The following is a 26,402-nucleotide window of genomic DNA, read 5'->3' as shown; positions in this document are numbered from 1 at the left end:
TATTCCTTGCCAACATAACTCTTTTCAAGGGTAATATTGTCACAGTGACTTTTTTCCTTTTCCTAAAGTTTTAGCAAGGTTTCAACCTAAAGCAACGCATGCTGTCAAACGTAGTCGGCAGGATTCGAACCTGCGCAGGGATACCCCAATGGATTTCTAGTCAATCGCCTTAACCACTCGGCCACGACTACAAGCTGGCTGAAGGGGGCTTGTCATTTCGCTTGGTGCCTTGCAGCGTCGCTGCCCGAGGCCAGTGCAGGTGTAGTGCACGAACTCAACAGCAAAACGTTGCGCTCCTCAAAAAAAAGAGGCTCGATCGCCCGAGCAGGGACTTGAACACTGGACCCTCAGATTAAAAGTCTGATGCTCTACCGACTGAGCTATCCGGGCTCTTGCCCGAGATTTGTGCGTGTTGCGTGGGAACCCACATCAAAATAAATCGTATCGGCTGAAAGAAAAAAAAAAGATTCTCCCATGCATCGCATTCAATTCTTCGACGATTAAGAACGGCCGTCCAAACGTCTGCTATGTCAAAATATACTTGCGCATTAGTGGGAATGCAGCCTATTAGACGGCTAATAATAATCAACCGACGATAATGCTAGGAAAAAGAACAACATCTCACTGCTTCTTGTCTGGAAAGCATCTTTACATGCTTTAATGCTGTGGACTTGCCGCGCTCTTTTCGTTATTGTAAACTTGCTTCAAAGGCGCAGTTGTTTGGAGCAAATAGCAAGTCCACTGCACTCTAGGTAACAGCCAGCGAGTGTACTGACACCTAGCGATTAGAAAGTATACCAGCACCATATTCTCTCTGAAGCAAGATTCTTCCAAACTAAATGGGAGCGTTTGGTTTTCAGTCTTTTCTCTGAGGGTTCAAACCTGAGAGCTCGTGCTCTCAAAGAAGGTCCCAGTGGCAATTCACTCAAACATCCAGAGCACGTCAAGGACGCACCGTGCAACAACAAAAAAAAGTGGTCTGACGGACGGGGTGAGGAGAGGTGGTAACGTGGAGCTCAATTTCAAAGGCACCCAGAACAACTTGCCGTGACCCGGATTCGAACCGGGGTTGCTGCGGCCACAACGCAGAGTACTAACCACTATACGATCACGGCGAGCTACCGGTCTCCCCGACGTGTGGCTGAGTACAAAACGGCCCTTGTCATCTTTAGCTTGCAGACAAAACTATTCCTTGCCAACATAACTCTTTTCAAGGGTAATATTGTCACAGTGACTTTTTTCCTTTTCCTAAAGTTTTAGCAAGGTTTCAACCTAAAGCAGGCGCATGCTGTCAAACGTAGTCGGCAGGATTCGAACCTGCGCGGGGATACCCCAATGGATTTCTAGTCCATCGCCTTAACCACTCGGCCACGACTACAAGCTGCCTGAAGGGGGCTTGTCATTTCGCTTGGTGCCTTGCAGCGTTGCTGCCCGAGGCCAGTGCAGGTGCAGTGCACGAACTCAACAGCAAAACGTAGCGCTCCTCAAAAAAAAGAGGCTCGATCGCCCGAACAGGGACTTGAACCCTGGACCCTCAGATTAAAAGTCTGATGCTCTACCGACTGAGCTATCCCGGCTCTTGCCCGAGATGCGTGCGTGTTGCGTGGGAACCCACATCAAAATAAATTGTATCGGCTGAAAGAAAAAAAAAAGATTCTCCCATGCATCGCATTCAATTCTTCGACGATTAAGAACGGCCGTCCAAACGTCTGCTATGTCAAAATATACTTGCGCATTAGTGGGAATGCAGCCTATTAGACGGCTAATAATAATCAACCGACGATAATGCTAGGAAAAAGAACAACATCTCACTGCTTCTTGTCTGGAAAGCATCTTTACATGCTTTAATGCTGTGGACTTGCCGCGCTCTTTTCGTTATTGTAAACTTGCTTCAAAGGCGCAGTTGTTTGGAGCAAATAGCAAGTCCACTGCACTCTAGGTAACTGCCAGCGAGTGTACTGACACCTAGCATTAGAAAGTATACCAGTACCATATTCTCTCTGAAGCAAGATTCTTCCAAACTAAATGGGAGCGTTTGGTTTTCAGTCTTTTCTCTGAGGGTTCAAACCTGAGAGCTCGTGCTCTCAAAGAAAGTCCCAGTGGCCATTCACTCAAACATCCAGAGCACGTCAAGGACGCACCGTGCAACAACAAAAAAAAGTGGTCTGACGGACGGGGTGAGGAGAGGTGGTAACGTGGAGCTCAATTTCAAAGGCACCCACAACAACTTGCCGTGACCCGGATTCGAACCGGTGTTGCTGCGGCCACAACGCAGAGTACTAACCACTATACGATCAAGGCGAGCTACCGGTCTCCCCGACGTGTGGCTGAGTACAAAAGGGCCCTTGTCATCTTTAGCTTGCAGACAAAACTATTCCTTGCCAACATAACTCTTTTCAAGGGTAATATTGACACAGTGACTTTTTTTCTTTTCCTAAAGTTTTAGCAAGGTTTCAACCTAAAGCAACGCATGCTGTCAAACGTAGTCGGCAGGATTCGAACCTGCGCGGGGATACCCCAATGGATTTCTAGTCCATCGCCTTAACCACTCGGCCACGACTACAAGCTGCCTGAAGGGGGCTTGTCATTTCGCTTGGTGCCTTGCAGCGTCGCTGCCCGAGGCCAGTGCAGGTGCAGTGCACGAACTCAACAGCAAAACGTAGCGCTCCTCAAAAAAAAGAGGCTCGATCGCCCGAACAGGGACTTGAACCCTGGACCCTCAGATTAAAAGTCTGATGCTCTACCGACTGAGCTAAAGCTGGGGAACATTAGTCTGTATTAGATGGGGAAGAATTGAGGGGGAGGGGCGCGAGGGGAGGAGAAAAATCACAGAGATCCGGATTCGATCCCCAGCAAGAACATGAGTTTTCTTGCTGGGTCTAATGTCTTTTTTATTCATTTCAAGATTTATTTAGTGCAATATAAGGGATGCAGTTCAGCTTGCAGGCAATTAACCATTTATTTAATTATTAACACATTGCATTTAAATTTTTTCTTCTTTTGATCAAAAGGAGGTACTGAACCACATTTTTAGGGACTTCCCAATGATCTAACTTTATAAACACTCTGCATTGATGACCCAGTATTATCAAATGGTAGAATGGAAGAACATTTAGTGTACTGATATATTGCAGGAGTATCTAATAATGATTAATAGTAAACTACCACCTATTACTGTAACCTTGGATTTAAAAAATAAATAAACAGTATGGGCATTCTGCATGTATCTCTTCTTTTATGTAATTTGACTTCGGACACTCCACCTAAGCCTGCTATATCACATCACTGTCACTATCAGCCATTAACAAAACAATAAACATAAAACAGATCAATAAAATATTTAAAAAATATTTTTTATTCTTTTCACGTCGAAATATAAAACATATAATGTACACTTTATAATATACATAGAAATATACAACATTCAACAAAATATGTACAAACAAATCACGTTTGGTATAGTATTTAAAATAAATCACTATTTACAAGTAAAAAGAAAACAAACAAACAGAACTGAACTATATACAACCCATTAACCTAGAACAAATACAACAGTTTGTGTATATGTTGTGGGCAGCACAATGAATCACAATCAAATTGAATAAAAAAAAATAATAAAAAAAAAATAAAAAATCAAATAAAAAATAGTGCAATTATTTCGGTATTAGTTTTGCAAAACAACTAAATATTTTACTATAATAAAAACAAAATCTTCACAACATAAAATACAATGATGTACTATTTTCTCATCATTCTAAGCCACTGCTCTTTGGTTAGGGTCTCCCTGTTTGGGCAGTAAATTCTGCCTTTGAACTGGCTATGGCCAGTGTCTGTGGTGCGTGGCTCTCCACATTTAGTGCATCTGTTGGATGTGACTGTTCTAGTGTATTTACGCTTTTCTTTTTGTGGAGTGTCTTGCATTTGACAAGGGCCAGTTGTGCTCTCAGAATGTGGTATGCAAACTCTACTGGGTGCAGTGGTCTGGGGTGGCGGCAGAAGCAGAATGCTACTTGCTGTAGTGGTTGGTGGCACTATTAGTGGCATGTAAAAAACTCCTGGCTGAGCTGTATGTTGTTTTGGCTGTATGGTTCTCAGCTCAGCTCTATCTTTGACAACTAGCTTGGTTTTTGCCAACCCAGCCGTGTCAGGTGGCATGTTGTAAGTGTGTTCATGCATGTGTGGTGTGACTTGAGTGGGCCTAGTGTTTACTGGGAGTAGTGGTTCACTGGCAACAGGGCGTTCATCAGGCAGTACCAACCCTTGCATCAGAATTGCAACTTCTTGTGCCTTGAATCTTTTGTTATGCCACTGTATCAACGTGGTCTGATTTACAGTAACAAGTTGCAGAGTTGTATCTTTCATAATAATGCCGTTGATTAAAATGAGCTGTCGAATCTTTTTATAATCATTTAGAATTAGTGACCATCTTGAAAGGGTTTGGTGTCCAATTTTCTTGGGGCTATAATGAATGTTGCACAATCTGATAAATATTGTTTCTACAAGACGGCTGCAGTTTGGCCACTGAGCAGCTGAACCAGTAGAACCAAGTACACACCTTTTTGTGCTTTCAACTCCTGCAAATACAGCCTTCTTTTTCGGAGACCTAAACCGACCAGTGAGCAGTCTCTCCTGATGTCGAGCAGCGTAAGAAATCCGGTCCTTATCGTGTTGCTCCAAGTTCTGCCAAAGACCCACAATGGTGCTGGCCTGCTGATTGGTAAGAGTGAGGCCTTTTTCATTTCTTAGCTCCACCAAGTATTCCGCAAGCTCATCAACACGATCCATTCCTGCCAAACTCTGTTCATCCACGGCCTAGGAGGAAGTATTACATTAGATTTGAAGTATTTCAAGAAGGTCAAACATCAATAAATATAAAGCATACTGGTATTTCTCTTACAACTTGCTCTGAAGATGTAGATTGTCCAGGTAACCCAGACGGGACCCCCATCAGGTGAGTGGACTGGACAGGAGGAGCAGACACATGTTGGACCCCCAGCAGGTGAGCGGACTGGACAGGAGGAGCAGACGCATGTTGGACCCCCAGCAGGTGAGTGGATTGGACAGGAGGAGCAGGTGCAGACGGGACCCCCAGCAGGTGAGTGGACTGGACAGGAGGAGCGGGTGCAGATGGGACCCCCAGCAGGTGAGTGGACTGGACAGGAGGAGCAGACGCATGTTGGACCCCCAGCAGGTGAGTGGACTGGACAGGAGGAGCAGACGCATGTTGGACCCCCAGCAGGTGAGTGGACTGGACAGGAGGAGCAGACGCATGTTGGACCCCCAGCAGGTGAGTGGACTGGACAGGAGGAGCAGACGCATGTTGGACCCCCAGCAGGTGAGTGGACTGGACAGGAGGAGCAGACGCATGTTGGACCCCCAGCAGGTGAGTGGACTGGACAGGAGGAGCAGACGCATGTTGGACCCCCAGGAGGTGAGTGGACTGGACAGGAGGAGCAGACGCATGTTGGACCCCCAGCAGGTGAGTGGACTGGACAGGAGGAGCAGACGCATGTTGGACCCCCAGCAGGTGAGTGGACTGGACAGGAGGAGCAGATGCATGTTGGACCCCCAGCAGGTGAGTGGACTGGACAGGAGGAGCGGGTGCAGATGGGACCCCCAGCAGGTGAGTGGACTGGACAGGAGGAGCGGACTGACCAGAAAGCTCAGGAGCACAAGAAGCAGGTAGCACTGAGATCATATCAGATGTGTCCAAAAGTAAATCGGCAAGAGTGACCTCAATATGTTCAAGTTCTTCAAAGCCCTCATCAGTCTCTACTGGCTCTTCCAACTGCTCCAGCAATGTATTTGCCTCCTCGGAGTCTGGCGCCATACACTGTAGAGGTTCATTGTTCTGCCTCAACAGGTACTGCACTCCAATCAGTTCACCTGAAAATGCAAAACCAATATTGAAAAAAAAAAAAAAAAAAAACTACATAGAAACAGAGAAAGAACTATGAGCATAAACATACAATATTAAATATGAATACCTGTGTACTTTGCGGGTGGTGTAAAAGAAGGAATCAGCTTCCTGCCAAAAACCTTCTCATAATCTTTATTCACGCTGTGAACCAGCTCGCCCGAGTATGTGCGCAGGCCCGAGGTCTCTGCCTCCAGAGCAGCTGCTGCCCTGTTGTGGTTCCAGCGATGTAGCCCATCTAGTAGGTAGATCTGGAAGTTGAGCGAGTTTGCACTGTTTCCTAAAGTAAATACAAAAAAACGGCAAAAAGGAATAAGGTCAAGTATTTCTGTTAAACATAAACATTATTGAGTTGCACGTACCTGGAATGAACCGGTTTAAGTGACAGTGGAATGACTCCAAAGATGTAGAACCTCTGGCACAGCGCAGTGCCTCCCTTGGTGATGGTGCCAGTCTGTGTGTACAGCGCCACACCAGGTGGGTCCTGAATACACTTAACATGTCTCTTCTGAACACGCCAGATGTGCTGCATTCTGATGGGGTCCAGAAGAGGAACACCAAGGGCATCCTTACCCTTGTCACTGATGAGCTCACTGATGAGCTGATCCAACAGCCGGATGGTTTGGTCTTCTCCACGAGTCCTCCTCCTGCAGTGCAGCTCTAACTCTTCTTTTTTTATGTGCCGATCTAGCTGCTTCTCCGTCAGAGCCATCAGGCCTTGCTCTTTTAGCTGTGCTCTTTTTGCCTCTCTCAACTTGTTGACATCAGCAGCATCCCACTCAAAAATACATGCTGATATGCGAGCCATGAAAGTGGGATAGAGCTGGTGTGCATCAGTGGTGCATCCCACAGCCAGGCGTCGCATATAGTGCCAGATGTCGAGGCGAACAATCAAGTTAGGCCATCCAGCAAATCTGGCCTTCAGCTTGGTCTCACCCACATCCTTGCAGCAGCCACAGTCCACATTGAGAGCAACAGGAGGGTCTACACCTGCAGCTTTATACCTGCGAGAAATAATTATCAAAAATAATTAAAGAATTTCATCATCAAACAACAGTAAATTACAAATGCAAATTGTAAATAGTAAATTCTAAACTAAGGACAAGTTAAATTACATGTAAGTGAAAATGTATTACAGGTAACATACCTGTCTACCAAGCCAGCTGCCATAAGATCCAAACCTGGTCCCTCACCAGCAGTCAAGACACTGATGAGCACTTGACCCATCTCGTTACCAACGGATGTCAGCCACTGTGCAGTGCCTTTTGCCGGTCCTGAGAGCTTTTTAGTGATCTAAAACAAACATATATATTAAACCAATAGTAGCAACACCTTCAGTGGTTCTATTGCATTAATATAGAGCTTATGCGTGTAATGTCATAAAAAAATTTAGTGGTTATCTCTGCAATGTTCTTCTTGTTTTAATCTTTGAATTGTCCCTCAATTTGACATTCCATCTTATGTTATTGTTTAAGTTGTTCATTCATTTGAGGTTCCATTTCTATTTAGATTTAAATATAAATAGAATTTGCATAACCTCAGTACAATAATAATTAAAGATGTACCTTTCTGGTGGAATCCAGTTTTAAGATGGATCCATAAGTGGAGGTGATACTAGCCTTGATATCCTCCAGCCTGAACAGGATGTCTTGGCTGTACACCACTGAAAGCCACTTATAGCTGGGAATTGCCACAGGTTGGGGAGGCTCTTCAAATGTTGGTGGCATCAGGCAACTTTTGCTGGTAAAAGAAGCACACTCGCTGGTATACCGCGCAACCCTTTTCAGCCACTCTTCACTGTGGTTCTCTTTCAATTGGCCAATCAGTCGGACAGGGCCATTCCCCAGACCACGTTCCCGTAGGAGGCGTATCACCCTGATGTCACAGGCATATCTGTAATAAGAAATAAATTAAATATACATGGATATGCAACTGACAAAAATCACACAATAATGTAACATACCGGCGGGTAAGAATGACCCTAAACTCAGAACGATGGGCCATGTCCAGCTGCTCAAGTATTTCCCTATTCCAAGACAGGTAGCTGCGGCGGCACTTGGAGCAAATCAGAGTCTCTGTGACCAGGTTGTAAAAGCGGTCAATGTCAAGGACCTGACGCACCCGTCTGTGAAGACCTCCGCTAGTCAGAGGGCTTTTACAGGCTTGGTCCGCGCACAGCAGCCTGACTTTCCACAGCCTATACGGCATCCACAGCAGTAAGGGATGGGCAAAAAATCTGGCTGATGTTGGTGCCTGGTGGTAAATAAGGGATGGCTGTGGAGGGAAATACCACAACTGGAGATGATCCTGGAGCTCCAAATTCCCACGAGCACCAACTCTGAACAATCCTGTGGAGACCCATTGGTGATGCTCCTGGGGCATGGTTTTAGGCCACAGGAGAGGAACTGCAGCAGAGTGCTCAGGCTGGAATGCGCTCTGTAGACAGAAAAGGACAGGTCAAATAAAGACAAAAAAATACTAACCAAACATAGTAACAAGTGCAATGTTTTACCACATTCACTCCTAAACTCTGCCCCTCCACTGGCCGATGCCGTTGTTTTGGAGGCGGTAATGGAGGAGCAAGAAAAAATGATTCTGCACTTGGAGGCTGTGGTGGAGAGATGGTTTGAGGAGGACCACCTGCTAGCACTGGAGCCTCACACACACGGGCAGCTGCATTTGTAGCAGTGGTTGAATGAGTCTAAAAATACAAGGTATAAAAAAATTGTATCATTGGAATTTTTTTTTGTAGCAAAGAAATAATAATTATTTATTACTTACATGAGCTTTCCGTCCAACATGTAAATTTGGCTTTGCACTCTCCACATGCTTTCCACCAAATCTGGACTTATTAAACTTTAAAGAGAGAAGTATTAATATGACAACTGTTAACCATTTTAAAACACATGCCATCATATGTACCGAGGAAAGGGTGAGCTTGGGCCTTTTCACCAAACTTGCGGGTGTAGTGTCAGCTGTGGGACGTTCTACTGGAGCAGTGGTTGGGAGCTGAAATATGACAAGAATATAAAATATTTCCGTTATGAATTCTCTCTCACATAAAGCTATAAAATCTACCTACCATTAAGGAGCTACATTGACCACTAGTTGATTGGTCTGCACTGCTTGTGGGTCTAGATGAGGCTGTAGGCACTTGCTGCTGCATAACAAAAATGTATAAAACAGTGCATATATACAGTATGAAATACAGTATGAAAGACTTAGAAAGATGATGGACAAAATCACCAGTGATTTAAAGAAAGCACAATACTACTGTTCTATTCTATGTTAATAGTATAAACAATAATGTATAAGAACCCCTTTCATGCAAATGACGTGACAAATTTAGATGTGGGTTTTTTATTCAGTTATTAGTGATGTAGTTAGTTTCAACCTTATGACCTTCTTTTACCTACTAAGCAATTTCCTCTGCTGTGGAACAGACCTGTTGCCAAACCAACCCAGATAGAAACAACAGAAATTGTCCAAGAATACATTAATGTTAAGAAATACCACATCTTTATATTGTGTGCACACTGCATCAACTGTAGTTAAACTGAAAGAGCCCAAATTAGCCTACCTTATGAGGATGAAATCCACACAAACACATCTGTGGCTGGGAGAAAAGCGTTAGCTGTCCTCTCAGCTGCAGAGGGCACTTCTCTATCTGTAAACAAAACAAAAGATGCCACTTATATTTATTTGTACAAGTTCTTGTTTTATGCTCATACTGTACATACTGAAAATATAATATGTCTACTACTCAAAATTAATATATATATATATATTTATATATTCCTTTTGATACTTTTTCTACATACCTTCTGATACAGACTGTACCACTTCTTTTGCCTTGGAGCAGGTCGGTTACCTGCATCTGATGGCCAGACACCAGTGGAGGCAAAAGACCTAAAGCGCGAGACCCACTCAGTATCATCCATAGCCTTGTGGCTTTTGGATTGTTGTTTGGACATTTTCTGTAATGACAGATACGCAGTTTTATTCATGTTATAGTGTAATTACATTAAGTCATCATGGCAAGGGCCCAAAATGAGGGATTACAGAGATGTTTTACGGAGGCAATCTTACTATTCCTAAAAAATAGAAAACGTAAGCCATTTCATTAACAATAAATAAAATAACTATAAATAACATACCTGAGCGGAATATAAATAACAGCGGGATATAAATAACTTAAGCGGTGTTTGTGCTCAAAAATTGACAAAAATTGACTACGTGGTCATTTTTCCTGGTCCAAAATGACCGCCACATTATAGCAGTTTATAAATCCAAAATAATGCATACTGTATATATCATCACCTAATGTTGTGATAGATCTTGTGATAGAGTTTTTGTAAACATTACAAATTTTGAACTTCTATTTGCTATTTATGGCCTGTATGCCTCATTGACCTGGGCTTCATACAAATTGTTTTGTAGTAAAACGTATAATGTAACTGTTATGGATTATTTTGACTATAACAAATACTCAGATTAAACATTGTGTTATTTCAACTGTGCCCATGTGTTAAAATGAACATGTGCCTGAATTTTATTTTATATACTTATTGTATTCTCATCCATTCACTTATGACTGGTCATTTTTTACCACAAGTGTATAAAAGTTAAACAAACACCCAACAGTTAGAGACATTATCCAAATTTATTTTGTTACATTTTATGCCAGTGTTACAGTAGACTAGTACAATGAGATTTATTGTACATTGATTTATCCATTTCCTATAAAGTAACAAACACTATCAGATATGCTATTTTACTAGTTAATCCTGTCAGAAAACAAAATAAGTTTCGTTACTGACAAAAATGTACAATTGCCAAGCTCGATGATAACGTTAGCTATAGCTAACGTAACGTTAGCTAACGTTACCTATACAAAAAAAATAAGGTTTGCTTGATGACTGAAGTTACACAAAGTCAGACAAAATCGAATAAAACTATTTACATTACAAATTGAGCTGCGACAATTATACCCTATTACTTACAATTACAGTTAACGTTAACTTACCTGATCGTTTTACGGAGCAATCTTGCTATTCCTAAAATACAGAAAACGTTCATTAACAATAAATACAATAACTATAAATAACATAACGTTACCTGAGCGGAATATAAATAACAGCGGTGACGTTTATGCTCAACGTGCGGTGATTGGTGTATGAAAAATGGACATTGCCATTTCATTGGACGGCCAAAAAAGAGAATATGAGCGGAGATTGGATGGAATCTGCTCAAACTCAAAGATGGACAAAAATGGACTATGTGCGGTGATTGGTCTATGAAAAATGGACCTTGACATTTCATTGGACGGCCAAAAATGGAGCTCGTAACGTAATTGGTTTTTTAAAGATGGAGCTCGTCATTGTATTGGATAGATTTTACAGACGCACGGCTGTCAGGTACCGCCATCCCGGCTCTTGCCCGAGATGCGTGCGTGTTGCGTGGGAACCCACATCAAAATGAATCGTATCGGCTGAAAGAAAAAAAAAAGATTCTCCCATGCATCGCATTCAATTCTTCGACGATTAAGAACGGCCGTCCAAACGTCTGCTATGTCAAAATATACTTGCGCATTAGTGGGAATGCAGCCTATTAGACGGCTAATAATAATCAACCGACGATAATGCTAGGAAAAAGAACAACATCTCACTGCTTCTTGTCTGGAAAGCATCTTTACATGCTTTAATGCTGTGGACTTGCCGCGCTCTTTTCGTTATTGTAAACTTGCTTCAAAGGCGCAGTTGTTTGGAGCAAATAGCAAGTCCACTGCACTCTAGGTAACAGCCAGCGAGTGTACTGACACCTAGTGATTAGAAAGTATACCAGCACCATATTCTCTCTGAAGCAAGATTCTTCCAAACTAAATGGGAGCGTTTGGTTTTCAGTCTTTTCTCTGAGGGTTCAAACCTGAGAGCTCGTGCTCTCAAAGAAGGTCCCAGTGGCAATTCACTCAAACATCCAGAGCACGTCAAGGACGCACCGTGCAACAACAAAAAAAAGTGGTCTGACGGACGGGGTGAGGAGAGGTGGTAACGTGGAGCTCAATTTCAAAGGCACCCAGAAAAACTTGCCGTGACCCGGATTCGAACCGGGGTTGCTGCGGCCACAACGCAGAGTACTAACCACTATACGATCACGGCGAGCTACCGGTCTCCCCGACGTGTGGCTGAGTACAAAAGGGCCCTTGTCATCTTTAGCTTGCAGACAAAACTATTCCTTGCCAACATAACTCTTTTCAAGGGTAATATTGTCACAGTGACTTTTTTTCTTTTCCTAAAGTTTTAGCAAGGTTTCAACCTAAAGCAGGCGCATGCTGTCAAACGTAGTCGGCAGGATTCGAACCTGCGCGGGGATACCCCAATGGATTTCTAGTCCATCGCCTTAACCACTCGGCCACGACTACAAGCTGGCTGAAGGGGGCTTGTCATTTCACTTGGTGCCTTGCAGCGTCGCTGCCCGAGGCCAGTGCAGGTGCAGTGCACGAACTCAACAGCAAAACGTAGCGCTCCTCAAAAAAAAGAGGCTCGATCGCCCGAACAGGGACTTGAACCCTGGACCCTCAGATTAAAAGTCTGATGCTCTACCGACTGAGCTATCCGGGCTCTTGCCCGAGATGCGTGCGTGTTGCGTGGGAACCCACATCAAAATGAATCGTATCGGCTGAAAGAAAAAAAAAAGATTCTCCCATGCATCGCATTCAATTCTTCGACGATTAAGAACGGCCGTCCAAACGTCTGCTATGTCAAAATATACTTGCGCATTAGTGGGAATGCAGCCTATTAGACGGCTAATAATAATCAACCGACGATAATGCTAGGAAAAAGAGCAACATCTCACTGCTTCTTGTCTGGAAAGCATCTTTACATGCTTTAATGCTGTGGACTTGCCGCGCTCTTTTCGTTATTGTAAACTTGCTTCAAAGGCGCAGTTGTTTGGAGCAAATAGCAAGTCCACTGCACTCTAGGTAACTGCCAGCGAGTGTACTGACACCTAGCGATTAGAAAGTATACCAGTACCATATTCTCTCTGAAGCAAGATTCTTCCAAACTAAATGGGAGCGTTTGGTTTTCAGTCTTTTCTCTGAGGGTTCAAACCTGAGAGCTCGTGCTCTCAAAGAAAGTCCCAGTGGCAATTCACTCAAACATCCAGAGCACGTCAAGGACGCACCGTGCAACAACAAAAAAAAGTGGTCTGACGGACGGGGTGAGGAGAGGTGGTAACGTGGAGCTCAATTTCAAAGGCACCCAGAAAAACTTGCCGTGACCCGGATTCGAACCTGGGTTGCTGCGGCCACAACGCAGAGTACTAACCACTATACGATCACGGCGAGCTACCGGTCTCCCCGACGTGTGGCTGAGTACAAAAGGGCCTTTGTCATCTTTAGCTTGCAGACAAAACTATTCCTTGCCAACATAACTCTTTTCAAGGGTAATATTGTCACAGTGACTTTTTTTCTTTTCCTAAAGTTTTAGCAAGGTTTCAACCTAAAGCAGGCGCATGCTGTCAAACGTAGTAGGCAAGATTCGAACCTGCGCGGGGATACCCCAATGGATTTCTAGTCCATCGCCTTAACCACTCGGCCACGACTACAAGCTGGTTGAAGGGGGCTTGTCATTTCGCTTGGTGCCTTGCAGTGTCGCTGCCCGAGGCCAGTGCAGGTGCAGTGCACGAACTCAACAGCAAAACGTTGCGCTCCTCAAAAAAAAGAGGCTCGATCGCCCGAACAGGGACTTGAACACTGGACCCTCAGATTAAAAGTCTGATGCTCTACCGACTGAGCTATCCGGGCTCTTGCCCGAGATGCGTGCGTGTTGCGTGGGAACCCACATCAAAATGAATCGTATCGGCTGAAAGAAAAAAAAAAGATTCTCCCATGCATCGCATTCAATTCTTCGACGATTAAGAACTCAAGTTACTGATCTGTGTTACCCGCCACGTTATTCCTTAAGAAGAGGATTCACTCACCTGGATGCATTCCTGCCACATATATCCTCTTCAAGATCACCGTTGAATTCCCGAAACCCTGCATACTTACCTTTGAGTTAAATAAAGATACATTTATGTTTATCACTTACCTCTGTCTCCGAGCCTGAATCCTGACAGAAGGCTTGACCTAACAACAGAAAGAGGTGAGAGATGGATTCCGGACAGCCCGCTGTTGCTACCAGCTCCACACCTACCACCGATCCTCCGACAGAACCCATGTTTACTCCAGTGAGAACTTCCGCGAGCGCCGCTTCTTCGATTACCTGCTTTGCAACTCCCCCGTCGCGCCCAGCGCCCTTCTCTGGCCGGGCGGAGGACTGCAACGGATTTTTACTCCAGTGTTCGCTAGCTCTGGAACAGCAAGTTCAGCTCTATCCCAATGAGAGATCGAAAGTGGCATTTATCATTCAGCAACTCTCTGGAGCAGCTCTGAGGTGGGCAGAGGTGTTATGGATGCAGGAATCCACAGTGGTTGCGTCAGTTCAAGAGTTTGTCAAACATTTTAAGGAAGTTTTCGGACGACCCGCGGATGATTCCTCATTTGGAGAACAGCTCCTACAATTACGTCAAGGAAAGAAGTCATTGACTGAGTATTCTGTGGAATTTCGCACACTTGCATCAAATAGTGGATGGAATGAGAGAGCTCTGATTTCTGTTTTCCGTCGAGGTTTAAACCCAGCTTTGCGCCTCCAACTGGCGATCTATGATGACAGCTTAGGAATTGAGAAATTCATTCAGCAAGCCAAGCGAGTCCATCAACGATCTTTGAGTTGTTACGCTGATCAGTCTCATCACCATCCTGTGTCTTTTCAGAATCCCAAGAATCTCAATCCAGAAAATCAAGTTGAAGAGATGCAAGTCGACACTTCAAAAATTTCTCAGGCTGAACGTGTTCGTCGAAGAGAGATGAAGTTATGTATGTACTGTGGTACCAAGGGTCACTTCAGACTTAACTGCCCAATTCGACCGGGGAAAATGATGGTAAGCTCAGTCTTTAATCAACCCATTGTCTCAGCACCACTCAGGATTCCTGTGATATTAAAGATTCAAGAAAAACACATCTCTGTAACAGCTATCATCGACTCAGGGTCCGCGGGAAACTTCATTTCTGGAGAACTCTGTAAGAGGCTCAGTCTGCGAGAGATCAACACTCCCAAGTCTTACGCCATCTACGCTGTAACGGGTGAGTTAATTAACAAGACGAACGTTACTACCCAGATTGGTCCTATTCAATTGTGTGTGGAAGAGACGCACCAAGAGTGGTTTGAACCATTTGTGTTGATAAACAGCCAAACAGATCTCATCCTTGGTCGGCCATGGCTCGTCCATCACCAACCCACCATTGATTGGACGTCTGGGAAAATCCTGCAATGGGGATGTCAATGTCCAGAGATCAACGATCCAGTATCCCGTTCATCCAGTAACCCAAGGACCCAAGTGCTCAAAGTTAACTCCACGTCCATAGAGAGTCCCACAGAAAACTTGTCAACTAATATCCCAGCCTGTTATTCTAAGTTCTCTGACGTCTTCAATCCTGTCACTGCTTCCAAGTTACCCCCTCATCGACCATGGGATTGTGCTATAGACCTGATCCCTGATGCACGTCTCCCCAAGGGTCGGATTTACTCCTTGTCCATTCCAGAGCAAGAATCCATGAAGAAATATATCCATGCCCCTGAGAGCCCTGTTGATCAACCTGAGACCATTCTATCCGAGAGGTTATTCGTAAATCCTATCCAGTGGGAAATAAACGAACAGCTTCAAGAATTGGCTCATCAGCAACCCAGAGTTCCCGGATGTCCTCCCGGGAGGATTCATGTCCCTGAAGAATTTCGCAACGCCTTGATTTCCTCAGCTCATTCTTCAGTGGCCACTGGACACCCAGGTATAACCAAGACCTTAGCCACACTTCAGGAGAAGTATTGGTGGGCTCACATGCGCCAAGATATCACTCAGTTCATTCAAGGTTGCATCCCATGTGCCATCTCCAAGGTCCCAAGAAATCTGCCAGTGGGGAAACTGGTCCCCTTGCCTATTCCAAATAGACCTTGGTCCCACATCGGAGTGGACTTTGTTACTGACCTTCCGATTTCTGACGGAAATACTTGCATCCTAGTAGCCATCGATCGTTTCGCGAAATAATGCAAGTTCATTCCATTAAAGGGACTTCCAACCGCCTTTGATACTGCTGAGCTTCTCATGGAACATGTCTTTCGAAATTTCGGTCTGCCAGAGGACATTGTCTCCGATCGAGGGCCACAGTTCATTTCCCGAGTCTGGCGATCATTTTTCACTCTCATGAATGTGACAGTGAGTCTGTCTTCCGGGTATCATCCACAAACCAATGGACAAACCGAGAGAAAGATCCAGGATCTAGGTCGGTTCTTGCGCACATTCTGCCACTCCAACCAGAACATCTGGAGTAGGTACCTCATCTGGGCAGAATATGCACAGAATTCCCTCCGACAAGCATCCACTCAATTGACTCCATTCCAATGTATCCTTGGTTACCAACCTCCGTTATTCCCATGGTCCGGTGAACCTTCAGAAGTGCCCGCGGTTAACAAATGGTTTGAGGAGAGCGAACAGGTCTGGAACCAAACTCATCAGCACATCCGACAAGCTGTGAATAGACAACAGCAGTTCGCTGACACCCGCCGAAGATCCACGCCAGAATACCAACCTGAGCAACTAGTCTGGCTTTTCACTCGAGATATCAAGCTGCGCCAGTCATGTAAGAAATTAAATCCCAAGTACATCGGACCCTTTCCAATTGTCAAGCAAGTCAACCCAGTCACTTACCAGCTCCGGTTGCCCCCAGAATACCGTATCCATCCCACGTTTCACGTCTCACTTCTGAAACCCCATCATCCACAGATTCCCCAGTCAGTCAACGAGGTCGAACCCGAAGAAAACCCCCCGATACCACCCGTTGAACCCGAGCCCATCTACCTCATCAAGGAGATCTTGGACTCTCGACGTCGGGGAGGTCAGTTAGAATACCTCATTGATTGGGAGGGATATGGGCCAGAAGAGAGAAGTTGGGTACCTCGTAATGATGTTCTTGATCCCAGTCTGCTCCTAGAATTCCATGCTCAGCATCCCGAGAAACCTGCACCACGACCCAGAGGCAGACCCCCACGACGTCGAGGTCCAAGGTCCGCTGACGCGGACTCTGGAGGGGGGGGTACTGTCAGGAGCCAATCAGATCCCTCACATGTCACCACGCAAAGATCACTGTCCCCAGATTACTGATCACCTGCACCTGTTTCCACTCAGCACTCACTTCCCAGCCAGCACAAAAGCACCCGATTCACTCCCAGTCATTGTCAAGCCTCCAACAGGAACGACCCTTACCAGTCACCACTTGTCTCACTCTGAGCCATCCTTCAGCAACGGACGTAAAGTATACTTACCTGAAAGAAACTAACCTTGTTGTCCTTGTTCTGATGTTCCCAGGATCCGCTCCATGACTCATGTTCTCCGTTTCCTGGAATCCGCCACGAGTCCCGTTTCCCACTGGATGAGCTGCAAGAGAAAGTGAAAGTATCACTGAACTGGTGAGCTCATTGTCAAGTGCACTTCAAAGGATCTACTCACCTGGAATCCTTCCTGAATCACGCCTATCCACGAACGATCTGAAAAGAGAGAAAAACTCAAGTTACTGATCTGTGTTACCCGCCACGTTATTCCTTAAGAAGAGGATTCACTCACCTGGATGCATTCCTGCCACATATATCCTCTTCGAGATCACCGTTGAACTCCCGAAACCCTGCATACTTACCTTTGAGTTAAATAAAGATACATTTATGTTTATCACTTACCTCTGTCTCCGAGCCTGAATCCTGACAACCTCAGTGTATACTATATTAATACATAGTAGTAGCAGATATAAAAGTAATTTAGTACAATCATATTATGATTATTATCAGTTGGTAAACACAAAGTCTCCTGTTATAACAGGTGCAACACCTGAATACAACACAAAACTCATTCATTCATTCAAATTAAATCATTGTGGGTGTTATACCAATGTTATACCAATTATAACTGTCGTTTCTCTCTGTCGAAAATACGTTTCAGCTAACTTAACGTTACTCCATTCATTCATTCATTCATTCTTAGCTAAGTTAGTTAACGTTAGCAGACTAAACAAAGCAACAACGTTGACGTCTTACCTAACACAATGTAACAGTTTATTTAAGAAAAAAACTATTAATTAAAGATAGTTAACGTTAATTAAATAGAGAAATCTTACCTCGGTGTCACCGTCAACGTCTTACCTAAAACAATGTAAAAGTTTATTTAAAAAAAAAAAACATATGAATTAAAGCTAGTTAATTAAATAGAGGAATCTTACCTCGGTGGATTAAATTCCCAAGTCGCTAAATTCAAATACAGACTTCACGCGGCTTTTCCAAAAATAACTCACAAATATTATTGATTGGCTGTGAGCGATAGGAGGTAGACTTACTGCGCATGCTCCGGCAATGATGGAAAGGGCCACGGTCATTGGCTGTCTTAAAATTGTAAAGATGGACGGGCCACGGTGATTGGCTGTCTTAAAATTTAGAAAATGGAAATGCTGAGATCTGATTGGCTGTCATAAAAATGGAAAAGATGGACATGCAGAGACGTGATTTGTCGAAATTAGACAGACGAACGGTCCCCAGGCACCGCTATCCGGGCTCTTGCCCGAGATGTGTGCGTGTTGCGTGGGAACCCACATCAAAATGAATCGTATCGGCTAAAAAAGAAAAAAAAAAGATTCTCCCATGCATCGCATTCAATTCTTCGACGATTAAGAACGGCCGTCCAAACGTCTGCTATGTCAAAATATACTTGCGCATTAGTGGGAATGCAGCCTATTAGACGGCTAATAATAATCAACCGACGATAATGCTAGGAAAAAGAACAACATCTCACTGCTTCTTGTCTGGAAAGCATCTTTACATGCTTTAATGCTGTGGACTTGCCGCGCTCTTTTCGTTATTGTAAACTTGCTTCAAAGGCGCAGTTGTTTGGAGCAAATAGCAAGTCCACTGCACTCTAGGTAACAGCCAGCGAGTGTACTGACACCTAGCGATTAGAAAGTATACCAGCACCATATTCTCTCTGAAGCAAGATTCTTCCAAACTAAATGGGAGCGTTTGGTTTTCAGTCTTTTCTCTGAGGGTTCAAACCTGAGAGCTCGTGCTCTCAAAGAAAGTCCCAGTGGCAATTCACTCAAACATCCAGAGCACGTCAAGGACGCACCGTGCAACAACAAAAAAAAGTGGTCTGACGGACGGGGTGAGGAGAGGTGGTAACATGGAGCTCAATTTCAAAGGCACCCAGAACAACTTGCCGTGACCCGGATTCGAACCGGGGTTGCTGCGGCCACAACGCAGAGTACTAACCACTATAAGATCACGGCGAGCTACCGGTCTCCCTGACGTGTGGCTGAGTACAAAAGGGCCCTTGTCATCTTTAGCTTGCAGACAAAACTATTCCTTGCCAACATAACTCTTTTCAAGGGTAATATTGTCACAGTGACTTTTTTTCTTTTCCTAAAGTTTTAGCAAGGTTTAAACCTTAAGCAGGCGCATGCTGTCAAACGTAGTCAGCAGGATTCGAACCTGCGCGGGGATACCCCAATGGATTTCTAGTCAATCGCCTTAACCACTCGGCCACGACTACAAGCTGGCTGAAGGGGGCTTGTCATTTCACTTGGTGCCTTGCAGCGTCGCTGCCCGAGGCCAGTGCAGGTTTAGTGCACGAACTCAACAGCAAAACGTTGCGCTCCTCAAAAAAAAGAGGCTCGATCGCCCGAACAGGGACTTGAACCCTGGACCCTCAGATTAAAAGTCTGATGCTCTACCGACTGAGCTAAAGCTGGGGAACAATAGTCTGTTTGAGGAAGGGGAGAAGGAAAAAGAAGGGGAAGAAGAGGAAGAAGGAAAAAGAGAGAAAAGAGAAGGAAAAAAATAGGAAAAGGAAAGGAAAGGGAAAAGATCAACCCACCTTTCACACTTCTGTGTGATTTTTTGGTAGATTGGTATTCATATTTGATAGAAAATTGCCTTTTTATATATTTCATGGGCAAATCACTGACGTGTACGACGTCGGTTCGAGTCCCACCTCGGACAAGGTTGAAATCACCCAATATCTTTTCTTAATGAATGAACACATATGTATAAATTTAATGTGCTTTTATGCCTTAACACTTATTTTATAAAAACGTATTTTTTTACATGTATGGATAATTGTTAAAATGTATTTATTATATGAATATGTGGTTTCTTGAAATGTATTATTTATTTTATTAGTTCACCATTGAATATAAGAAATCTTTATTATCTTTTTTTAAATTACTCTTTTCTATATTATAGTGATATTTCACTGGAATTTCAAATGGTTTCATATGTTTATTTTATTACTGTTTTTCTCATTGTATGGATACATGTTTATATTTATTTATTACCCATATGAATATGGAGTTCCTTGAAATGTACTATAAACATTAGATATATAGGTCTATAATAATAATAATATATAGGCCTATAATAATAATAATAATAATAGTAATTATTATAATAATGTTTTGACTCAGGCTCACAAAATGATTAATGAAAGAGACACTTTTATAATAATTTTTTTTTTAAAGATATATATATATATATATACACACGATAAAAATGTCTGATGATAAATTATAATTGCAGTAAACACACAAAGATAGAAATATCTCTAACCAAAAACCCTAACTGAAATATTACCATATGTTTCGACTTAAATGTATAAAAAGTTATAACTATATTCATATGTGTTGTTTGTATGTATGTATTTTACATATTTGCTTGAGAAAAAATACCCAATTCATTAATACAATCAAATTTAAACATGAAAGAAATTAGAATTGAAAGTACTGCAACAATGTAATTGTCTTCTCTGAGTGAATGTTGGCAATAAATAAAGGCCTTGCTGTTTAAATATATAAAAAATTTATTACAAAATATACATCTTAATTATCTCTTTCTCTCTCACACACACAGTAAGCATGGCACATATACAAATGAATTGAATAATTAAATATAAAATACAAATATTAAATAAATAAATAAAGCAAGCAATAAAGGTAGAAGATTCTGATCAACTGGTAAAAAATATACAAAAAACAAAATCAACACTCCTTACAAGGCTCACACAAAAAACTGTAATATACAGTGTGTTATGTGGGATTAAAATTGAACTGAATAGACTTGTCCTGCTGTACTTTGAGGCAAGTGGTACTGATGTTGAGGGGCAGGCTGTGGTGGTGCAGCAGTGGGGCATACCTGTACTGGTGGGAGAGGTACGGGAGCAACAGGAATGGAGGCAGGCAAGTTGACCCCTTGCAGCAGAATACTACATTCCTGCCTCTTCAGTCGCTTGTTGTGCCATTGAATTAGAGTTGTTTGATTAACATCAAACAACTGCAGAGTAGAGCTCTGCATGACTGCACCATTACCCAGGACTTGCTGTCTGATCTTGCTATAGTCTCTGAGAATTAGAGTCCATCTAGTCAGTGCATATGTACCCTGTTTTTTTTGGACATTTAAAGATGTCACAGAGTTTTACAAAAATGCACTCTACCAGACGACAACAGTCTGGCCACTGGGTAGGGGATCCTGTCGATCCTAGGACGCAACGTGTCATGCTCTCCACACCTGGCGTAAATTCAGGTTTCTTTTTAGAGCACCTGAAGCGTCCTGTTGTCAGGCGCGACTTGTACCGTGGAGGGTACGCTACACGCTGCTGGTCATACGGTAGAAGGTTCTGCCACAGAGCTTTGATGGTACTGGCCTGCTGGGAGTTAAGTGTTTGTCCAGTTTCATTCCTCAGTCCCACCAAGTACTCTGCCAGGCTGTCCACTCTGTCCATCCCTGGGATACTGCGCTCATCCACAGCCTGGTAAATTTATGAATATATAAAAATAAAATAACAACAATATCACAGGCAGAAAAATAGCACATCTTTCACACTGTTAACATGTCACAAAAGACCTACCAGCTCTTGCTGTGGTGCTGCTGGAGTCATGGCAGGTGTCCCAGAGGGACTTGTAGTTGTAGCAGTGGGAAGAGAGGCTGGGACGATGGGGAAGTAAGGAGGAGCAGAGGCTAGGCTGGTGGGGACAGAGGGTGCAGTGGTGTCCTCATTTGAAACCTGTTAAATGTAATAATAATAAATAAAATAAAAAATAATTAAACAAATATCAAAATAATTCAATTATAAGCAAGACAATAACACCACTGATACAACATGTTACAAAAGACTTGCCAGTTGTTGTGGGGCTGCAGGGGTGACGGGTGATGGCAGTGAAGAGGAGGGACTAGCAGCAGCAGAGCCGGTACAAGCATGCACAATCTGGAAAATTGAATACTCTTTTTAAAACACATTATTATAAAAATGAATTTTTAATTAGAGCATTATGCTTTTATTCATTTATGTATTCTTCAGATTTCTATTCATTGTCTTAAATCTCTGTCTATTTCATGATTGCATTGTGTATTTTTTGTGATTTGAAAAAGTTTTTTAAAAGTGATTTACAAATACATTTTCTAATTATTATTATAATAATGATTATTATTATTACACAACAATAATAATAAATATTGCAATACAATAAAAGTCTACTAAATGATCAGTACACGGTGTGATAAAAATAAAATGTGACAGGCATAATTACCAGTCGTTGCTCAAGTGCAACAGATGCAGGTCCTGAAGGTCCAGCAGGTCCATCAGTGGCCTGGAGAGAGGTGGGAGTTGGAATGACGGCTGAGCTGGTGGTGGCAGGTGATGGACCAGAGGGTGCAGTGGCAGGAGGAGCAGAGGAGGTACCAGAGGAGGAGGCGGCAGCAGCGGACACTTCCTTTATAAATAAAAAAGGCAAATAATGAAGGATGATTATTTGAAGTTAAGTGTCATTGTGAAGAAAACCACTTAATTTAAGAGTTTCTCACAGCTCTAGCAGCTACCGATGGTATCGAAGATGTGGTTGTGGACACAGGAGAGGGAGGAAGAGACAGAGGAGAGACAGTCTGAATGAACATCCTGGGACTGCAGGCAGGCGATGGTGTCCTCCTTGTCATGGCACTTGTGACAGTGCTGGACATGGCAGAAGAGTCGGAAGTGCAACTGATGCGACTGAGAGGACAGAGTGATTAAGGGCCGCGCTGAAGATCTATGCTGTTATAAAGGAGAGAAGTTAAGGGCACAGTTAAGGGAAGTTAAGCGTACATCAACGTACGAAAGGGTGATGTGATGAAGATTTACCAAGAACATTTTGAATACTGACTTGCGCTGGCAGTGTGTGTTGTTTCTCTCATTGTGAGTCTCAGAGATCCAAAGAAGAAACTGGGCTTTATAGGATCGTTCTTGAAACCTGATACCCCCATGTGAAAAGCCATCTGTGGATTGTCTGACCCTGCAAAGATGGAGTGAAGGCCTGTTGTTCACGAGAGGTGATGTGGCATTGCAGTGTCTGAAAGTGTGAAGTGAGCACGTGTAAAGAGTTATAGTATTAATGCATGCACGAGTGTGGGAGACCAAATCATTACCCTCACTCTATCATCTTTGTTCGGGGAAGCCTAACCAGTGGGACATCAAGAGTTAAATCTGATCTGTCGATTGTGAAGTTGTGTCCAGGTTCCCAACCATCCGACGTTACATTGGAGAAAGGAGTAGGCCTGGTGTGCTGGTGAGAAGAGCCGCAGTTGAGTTCATGGGATAATTTATTTTGTGTTCAATCTGCTGTGTTCCATCTGCTGTCGTTCTGTGAACGGAGAGATCCTGTGAATCATCCTTCTGAAGTGAGTCTGCTGACTGCTGCGTTCAATCTGCTGTCGTTCTATAAACTGAAAGATCCTGGGAACCATCCTTCTGAAGTGAATCTGCTGACTGTTGCGCTCGATCTGCTGCGATTCTACGAGCTGGGACATCCGGGAGTGAAGAAAAGGAACCCAAAGTCATTCCGTTGCTGTTTTAAGTGTTATTAATTAATAAATAAAAAGAAGAGTTTTTACATTACCTGCTGTCTTGCCTGATTGGTGCATTTGGTGTCGGCTCCTCCGGAATGTGGTTATTAACCCTTGGCTTTGGGAAACGGTTACATATGACTAATTGTTATGATGTAAACAAGGTTGAAGAGCACCGCGAAAGGGAGACTTATTATATAAAGGGGAAATCTATTATTTCAATAATAGAATACGAATTTATATAGACTGATCGCCTAACTCTTGAGGACACGACTAAAGGATAGGCTCTTTAGTTACCGCGAGATTATATTAATATCAGGGATGGGATATTGTATAATTAGGAATGGTATTAATCGTGAGAATCCATCACAACACACCCAACTCAGATCATAGAGTACTCTACTATTTAGCTTAAGTCACCTATTTAAATAAGGGAGATAACTAGAATGGGTTGAAATCCAATGGCTCAGGCCAAAATATGCAACTACCTATTGTTGGCCACCTACCTAGCAAAAGAGAAAAAAAAAACATGCTTTCCATTTCTCCTAGCTGAAACAGCGTTTAGATGTATCATAACTGAGAGTTTCGATCCAAAATGAAATGGTTTGAGATATTCCCATGTCCCTGAACAGAAGCCTGCACACCTTTCAGGTTTTGGAAATAACCCTCTAACTTCAAAGGGACATATTCATGATGTAATCAGCTATTCTCCTGACATGCTACCTCTTTTAGACTTTGAATACAAAAGCATCGAATCAGGGACAGCACCTGGCGCTGTGGCTTAGTTGGTCAAAGCGCCTGTCTAGTAAACAGGAGATCCTGGGTTCGAATCCCAGCAGTGCCTAATCTGTGGCTTCTAAGAGTAGTCGTTCAACCTTTTCAGATGTAAAAGTCTCGGCAGGAAAGACAATCTGGTCCTCTCGGTTGCAAATGAAGGCTTTATAAAGGTTGTTGGTTTTTGGGTCCCACCTGAGTCACGAATGGTGTCCCTTTGCATAGACGTCTTTGCCAGACTGACATTTGCTTAAACCTGGGGTTTTCCAACTTTTTCAGGAGCCGACGCAGCACATTTTTCTTGTTTTCCTTATTGGGCACACCCAAGTCAGATCATTGAGTACGTTACTAATCAGTCAATTATTTGATTCACCTGTTTTAAATGAGAGAGAGATAATAAAACATATATGTGGTGCAGATGCGCTTCAAGAATGGTTTGCAAGCCCCTGGCTTAGGGCCGAAATCTGCTACTACCTATTGATAAAGTCAGGCATATGGATATATGTACAAACATATATTTGTCTTTACATATATGAAGAATAATACATGGATATCTTTCTGGATTTTGGCCTTTCATATCAGCAGAAAGCTCAGGAAACATTTTAGGCATGAGTGTCGAGAGTGTAGAGCCAAAATGAAATGAGTTCAGACATTCCCTTGAGGCCTGAAAGGCCATCATGTTTTGGAAACAATCCTCTAAGGGACCTCTTTCATAACGTAATCAGCTTTTTTCCTCATGTGCTACCTCTTTTAGACTTGTTTTACCGACAAATTTCACCACACTTTCGTAACTGGCGCTTTGGCTTAGCTGGTCAAAGAGCCTGTCTCGTAAACAGGAGATCCTGGGTTCAAATCCCAGCAGTGCCTATGCCACAGGATGTGGGAGTGCTTAAACTTTTCACATTAGAAAGTCTTTGCATGCCGAACAGTGTGTACCTGCACAAAATTGGAAAAACGAAGAAGCGCTGCGCATGCAATACTTCCTTGAAGTGGGTCATTTTATGGCTCTGTGGTGCAATTGATGGAGCTTTGGACTTCTAGGATGCGAATGGAGAAAATCCCTGGTTGTGTTTTTGAGTTAATTAATTAAAATCTTTCTGGATTTTGTCTTTCAGATCAGCTGAAAGCATAGGAAAAATGGCTTTCCATTTCTTCAAGCCGAGACAGAGTTTAGATGGATTGTAACTGGAGGTTCCAAAAACATTTCAGACACAAGTATTGAGAGTTTCAGATATTCCCTAGGATATCTCGGGTTTTGGAAATAATCCCCTAACCTCTTTCATGATGTAATCCGCTATTTTCCTGACCTGCAACCTCTTTTTTTTTTTTTTTTTTACTTTTTATTCCAACACATCGCAGAAGGTTTAGCAAGTGGCGCTGTGGCTTAGTTGGTCAAAGCGCCTGTCTTGTAAACAGGAGATTCTGGGTTTGAATCCCAGCAGTGCCTGTGCCGTGGGATGTGGGCACCGCTCATCTACCCTTTTTACATACGTAAATCTTTGGATGCTGAACAGTGTGTATCTGCACAAAAAGTGGAAATCTAAGAAGGGATGTGCATGCAATAGCATCTTCAAGCTTGGCTTTTTGTGGCTCTGTGGCGCAATGGATAGCATTGGACTTCTAGGTTGTGAATGGAGGTATTCAAAGGTTGTGGGTTCGAGTCCCACCAGAGTCGTGCATACCCTCTTTTGCTCAGATGTCTTTGTGTTGGA

The 26,402-nt window shown here is 43.2% G+C and overlaps 9 non-coding genes across 9 annotated transcripts; 3 read left to right on the top strand and 6 right to left on the bottom strand.

Moving 5' to 3' along the window:
* Positions 1-1,043: 1,043 nt before the first annotated feature.
* trnah-gug (transfer RNA histidin (anticodon GUG)) lies at positions 1,044-1,115 on the bottom strand. The gene has a single exon. It is a non-coding gene; the product is annotated as a tRNA-His (tRNA).
* Positions 1,116-1,296: 181 nt separating this feature from the next.
* On the bottom strand, positions 1,297-1,378 carry trnas-aga (transfer RNA serine (anticodon AGA)). The gene has a single exon. It is a non-coding gene; the product is annotated as a tRNA-Ser (tRNA).
* Positions 1,379-2,481: 1,103 nt separating this feature from the next.
* trnas-aga (transfer RNA serine (anticodon AGA)) lies at positions 2,482-2,563 on the bottom strand. Its single transcript has one exon. It is a non-coding gene; the product is annotated as a tRNA-Ser (tRNA).
* Positions 2,564-12,003: 9,440 nt separating this feature from the next.
* On the bottom strand, positions 12,004-12,075 carry trnah-gug (transfer RNA histidin (anticodon GUG)). The gene has a single exon. It is a non-coding gene; the product is annotated as a tRNA-His (tRNA).
* Positions 12,076-12,256: 181 nt separating this feature from the next.
* trnas-aga (transfer RNA serine (anticodon AGA)) lies at positions 12,257-12,338 on the bottom strand. The gene has a single exon. It is a non-coding gene; the product is annotated as a tRNA-Ser (tRNA).
* A 126-nt stretch (positions 12,339-12,464) lies between these two features.
* On the bottom strand, positions 12,465-12,537 carry trnak-uuu (transfer RNA lysine (anticodon UUU)). The gene has a single exon. It is a non-coding gene; the product is annotated as a tRNA-Lys (tRNA).
* A 12,149-nt stretch (positions 12,538-24,686) lies between these two features.
* Positions 24,687-24,760, top strand: trnat-agu (transfer RNA threonine (anticodon AGU)). Its single transcript has one exon. It is a non-coding gene; the product is annotated as a tRNA-Thr (tRNA).
* Positions 24,761-25,483: 723 nt separating this feature from the next.
* Positions 25,484-25,557, top strand: trnat-cgu (transfer RNA threonine (anticodon CGU)). Its single transcript has one exon. It is a non-coding gene; the product is annotated as a tRNA-Thr (tRNA).
* A 506-nt stretch (positions 25,558-26,063) lies between these two features.
* trnat-ugu (transfer RNA threonine (anticodon UGU)) lies at positions 26,064-26,137 on the top strand. The gene has a single exon. It is a non-coding gene; the product is annotated as a tRNA-Thr (tRNA).
* The last annotated feature ends 265 nt before the right edge of the window (positions 26,138-26,402 follow it).

The sequence above is a fragment of the Rhinichthys klamathensis genome, unplaced genomic scaffold, assembly GCF_029890125.1.
Source record: "Rhinichthys klamathensis goyatoka isolate OS25496 unplaced genomic scaffold, OSU_Roscu_1.1 h1tg000313l_1, whole genome shotgun sequence".
In the NCBI taxonomy this organism is placed as follows: domain Eukaryota; kingdom Metazoa; phylum Chordata; class Actinopteri; order Cypriniformes; family Leuciscidae; genus Rhinichthys; species Rhinichthys klamathensis.
This window is presented reverse-complemented; position numbering and strand designations above follow the sequence as displayed.